A 5714-nucleotide genomic window follows, 5' to 3' on the forward strand; every position below is an offset into this window, starting at 1 on the left:
GAACTCAATGCAATGGGGACCATTTCTTCCTAAGGGGGGAGGAATGATCCATGTGGATATTGGTGATGACCCACCAATTCCACTTGGAACCCCACCATTGCTTCTTTCAGTTTTTTAGTTTCCTTAATTGTAGCACAGTTTACTATTTTTAGCAGTTTTTTCGAGTCCTAAACTTCCGGAGCCGTTTTGAGGCCCTAAATGACCTTTTTTTTTTAAATCTACCATCATCGTTTTGTTTTATAAAATTATCTTTTCCGTCATAGTCCTCGGAGAGATCTTTCCAATAGGTTATCATGCGCATCAAATGGAGATAATATGACCAAGTCGTGACCCCGGGAATTTGGTTGTCCAACTCACCCCAACGAGGCCCATAAACTCTTGCTGTTACATCTCCTTGGGTTATGTTTTTGTTTGTTTAAGGTTTTATCTTATTGTTCAATAATAAAAAAGCCCTTGAGCCTCATTGTAAGGTAGTTCAGAGGCATGTAGCCGCCACATCTCTTCTCAAAGATAAGCTACCATCACCCTAACTGGTTTATTTCCATTTCTGTTTGTAAGCATATTTCAGTATTTTACATTAATGAAATGAAGTATTATTTCCGCTACATCTCTATGTTTATGGTTATCTCGATAATTTGTTGCGTTCCTGTTTAAATCTGGATTAGGAGGTGACCAACAGAGCACTGGAGGGCATCTTAACCAAGGTGGTGAGCAGCAGCAGGAAGGATTGGGCAGAAAGGGTAGTTGAGGCCACCTTGGCCTATAATACCACATGGAAGACCACCACTGGATTCACACCCTATGAGCTGGTCTATGGGAAAAAGGCCTTGTTGTCCATTGAATTTGAATATAACACATTAAAGATGGTAGCCCAACTAGATTTGGATCTCAGCAATGCAAATAAAGAGAGATTGTTGCAATTGAATGGTTTAGATGAATTCAGAATGCAAGTCGTCCTACATACAGAGGTAGTTCAACTTCAGAGGAAGATCTGGCATGATAAACATATCAAGGAGACGCAATTTCAAGAAGACGATTAGGCATTGTTGTATGATTCTAGGTATAAGGACTTCAAGGGCAAGTTGAGGAAAAGATGGCTCGGACCTTATGTTGTGGAAAGATGCCATGATAATGGTTCAGGGCAAATCAGAACCATAGATGAAGAATCCATTCCTTTGCGTGTTAATGGACACCGATTGATAATGTACAAGAGACCTTTATCAAAACAAGAGTTCGTTACTGATATCAATAAAACAGTGATGATAGTGGAGCAAGTTCCAACTCCTCCCTCATCAAATCACTGAAGAAAAAGAAAAAGAATAAGGACTCAGGTGAAAACCTCCATGAGGTGCATGAGTCCCATCTGCGGGTTTAAAACCTCTTGAGGCAGCCCAATGATGACAAAAAAGAGAGAAAAAAAAACAAAAAGAAAAAGAGAATAAGATCCCTGGGTGAAAACCTTTCTTGAGGCGCCCGGTGAAAATAGCTAGGGTGAGAACCTCTCTGAGGCAGCCTAGTTGTTTTTCAAAAAAATAAAAATAAATAAATAACATTTTTTCATGAAATTTCCATTTGCAGGTGGGCGAGAAGGACAGTCAAGGAGCAAAAGAGGATCCCAAGGAGACCCCTGCCACTCACATATTCATTTTCTTCACTCCTTACCATGCATCCCTCCATCATTTTTGTCATTTTTCCACTCCATTGCTTCAATTTATGCAAATACTGTGTTTTCTACAGGATCCCTTGAAAACCTACAGGATCAGTGACCCAAAAATCCTACAAGAAGCAACCCAAAGGCATATGATGGACTTGTTAGGTACCTAAAATTCACCCCATCCACAATCTAGCACCTCACCTCATCCACCATCATCATCCTTGCACTCACAATTCAAAAAAAAAAAAGATCAATTTCAACAGTTTTTCAGTCTTCAAAGAAAAAAGGAAACAGAGAGGAGTAAAGAGCATCACCTAAGTATCCTTTACTCTCCACACTCCCACTCCTTATTTCCATCCATGTCACCATCCTCACAACCCCAGCAAGCAAAATGATAAAAGAATTTTGAGGGAGAAGCAGCTATAGGACATCCTGTAGGAAATCTTGTAGCAGCCTATCCCACAAAATTCCAATCACACCAGCAACAAGTCTTCACCAGGTTGATCCAGGAGCTCCAAAGCAGCAGCATCAGATCTTCAACCACAGATACCTACAAAAACAGAGAAACCATTAGCAGACAGCAAGAAGAGGAAGAAGAATGGCATGCAGCAAATATACACAGCAACACCTCTGGTCTTCGACAAACTGCAGCATAGCATTGAAACCACAAGTAAGTATCCCACTCGCTCTCTCATATGCATCATGTAGTAAAAAATTGTAAGGGTTACGAGATAGTTAGTTTATAAGTGAAAAGGTGGCCAGTTAACTTGACCACCTTCGTTCAGTGAGCACATGCACAACCGAGTGTCCTCTCACACATGGCTGCAGTCAACTCAAAGACAGAGAAGGAGTAGGACAAAAAGCAGTTAAACTACGGATCTATGAGGTGGGAGTTGATTACGAGGAGTGGGAAATGATGAGGTGGTAGTGGGGACCAACGGTCCAAAAATGGGAACGTAGTTGTGCTACCAGCACACCACCTCACCCCGCATCACCATAAGATGAAATAAAACATCGTTCCTATGCATTCATGCATTTCACCTCCTCAAAACTCCCTCACTCAAATCACTCTCATAACCCAGGCCACCCACTGGAAGCAAAGATCCATCATTCATCGCACAGGAATTCCTATAGGATACAAAAAGATTGTCTACAGGATAGGCAGAGAAGAGTTCAGAAGGGATATCATGGGAGTTGGCCACTGCAAACAGTCTAAAGAGGTAGGCTCTAAAATTACATTCCCCTTTCCAAGTAAATGAACCAAGGATACTCTAAATTTGAGTGAATTTAGCAATTGTGTGAAGGAAATTAAATACACAGTCATCTCTGTTTTGCTCCTGCATTTGAAAAGTTGTTTCAACCCTCTCATTTTCTCCTCAAGCTTCACTAGCAAGATGACAAGAGGGTTTAATAGGAGAGATATTACAAAAACTGTGAGAATCCAACAACACCCCCAAGTGCTTGAAATGTTCACGAGACATAATTGGATGGGGTTTTTCAAAAAATTCAGAGGGTATGATGATGAGGTGGCTCAAGAATTTGCTCTCTCCCTCACTCCACACACCAGAATACATGCCACTATTGTAATAAGGGGCCTCACTATATATCTCACCCCTGAGCTCTTCAGCGGGGTCACCACACTTCCCCTAGGAGTCCCATGGAGAAAAGAAGACAAAGGAGATAGCCAGGCTTCCAAAAGAAAAAAAAAATTAGAAGGTGAGGAACCCACTGAGGACAAAAACTGAGTAAGGAGGGAAAGTCTGCCATATCCATGGAGTGAGGTAGGCTACCAACTAATCAAATACATCTCATGTGAGGGTAGATATAGTGTTGTCTATGGCTATCATCAGGATCCTTGAAGAATTAATATTTGCAGTAGAAACACCCCCTCACCAAAGGCTCAACATACCATATTTCTTGCTTCAATCAGTCATAGACTCAAGCATCAAAGTGAAGGAGGGTAATTCCCAACAATTAGCTCACTATGGGTTGATTAGGATCCTCGTTGAAGATGCCCTCCAAAACCTCAGAACCCCTATAACACGATCAGTTTTCAAAGACATGCCAGCAGAGGATGACATCAAAGCTCTCACTTATGATGTTAGTCCTACTATCAGTGAAGAGGAAGATACAAAGCAAGATAAGGATGAGATTGATGAAGAAGGAGTTGACACAAAGGAACATGATGAAGATGAAGAAGAAGAGGGAGAAGAGAAGGAGGATGATGAAGAAACAGAGGAGGAAATTAAGGAGGAAACTGATAGCGATGAAGAAGATCTACAAGAAGAAGAAGAAGACAAGAAAAACAAAGACGAAGAAGGTAATAGAATAGAGGGGACAAAACACAAGGAGCAGTCACCTAGGGTGTCTCTAGAGGCCACTAAGAGAGAGGTAGTAGCTGCCCTCACTGCTCTCAACACCTCAATCAAGAAAAAAGGAAAAAGGCAGAGGCAAACCCCACTGTATTTCAGGACAAGAAATATCACAAGAATAAGACAGGGGAAGCCACAAACATCAACCAAAATTCCTATTGAGATTGAAGATTCCCCTACACAAAAATACAAAATGCCTTCCCCTATGTCCCCTATCACCTATGTAAGGACGTCTACTACTAGATCAACTTCCTTAAAGGGTAAGGCAATCCTACAAGATACACAACAAAATCTACAGGAAGCAAAAATAGTCCTACAGGATACTCTGTTGAATCTACAGGAGGCACAAAAATTGGAAAGAAAGGTAGGGGAGCAGCAAGAAGCTAAAGAGGAGGACCCAGAGACAAAAGAACCCAACCCCCAACCTAACCTGGACTCATATTACCAGTTTATTGAAGGAGGCAGGGTCATACCTCAAAAATTTTCCATCCCACTGTTCTTCAAGCTTGAGAAGGAGAGGGCTAGAACTCACTGATGGATGTATATCGCTAAATCAAAGCGGGTAGAAGACATTGGCCACATGGAGGAGAAACTCAAAGAAATGGGCAGAGAACAAATTTTCTTAAGGGACAAAGAAGCTATAATGAGAAATCAATTAGAGACAGAAAATGCATAGCTGAGGGGACAACTACACGAAAGAGAGAGCCAACTAGCATGTATGGCCAGCCTCTCCTTGGAGGAAATCTAGTGTAGGATGCCAGCTAAATCCTATGCTCTCTACCTCAAAGAAAAATGGTTATAGTTCCAGATTAGGGCAGTAGCACAGAGGGGAACCATGCCATTTCAGGACTACAAGAAGTTTATTGATCTTTGTGATCAAAGTACACTAGAGGATAGGGCCAAAATGGCTGAGTTTTATTTACACAACATGGCCCTCACAGACATGAATGTATGGGACCCTAATGCCAAGCTAGGAGATCTACAATTAATGGCTTTGGCATCATGGATGAACCATGAGGAGTCAAGAGCTGCAGAGATGAAAAGGATATTGGCAAGAGAGAAAATTGAACCTCTTTTGATCAGAGTTGAACAATCAAATCCCATGGCCCTCATCAGTACCCATAATTTGATTGCAAATGATCCTCAGTTGGCACCTAGATATCTTTCTGCCCAAGAGAAAGAAATTTCACATTTTGAGGACATGTTTAGGCTGCTAGGAGATGATAGTATACATGCTTGCCTAAGGAGATGGAACACACTTCCATACAGCTTAAAGATAAGAGAATATCACTCCCCTCAAAGGTTGAGAGAGGCACTCAACAGGACACCTATGTATAAGCAATCTATGCAAAGGTTGAAGGTCAATTGGATAGGCCTAAAACTTAGCCCACCACTACTCTTGGGGATGCTAGAAGGGAGAAAAGAAGAAGAAGAAAAGAGGCAGTGGGAAGAGGTAGAAAAGAAAATAGGCTTCTATGAGCAAGAAGAGGAGACCATAGCAGAGGCATGGGATGTCAGAGAGGCTACCAAAGCCATGAAGGATATGGATATTGACTGAGTTGCTCAGAGGATGAGAAACACTTTCAGTAGGGGGGTGATGATGAGCCTCATAATTGGGTAATTATATGGGCCTTAATTCACCTCCTAGCTTAGTCAAACCAACTATTCTTGTAACCTACTGCATACTT

This window comes from Pinus tabuliformis, chromosome 7 (assembly GCF_031772625.1).
Source record: "Pinus tabuliformis cultivar Carrire ecotype Pingquan chromosome 7, CPIR1, whole genome shotgun sequence".
NCBI lineage: Eukaryota > Viridiplantae > Streptophyta > Pinopsida > Pinales > Pinaceae > Pinus > Pinus tabuliformis.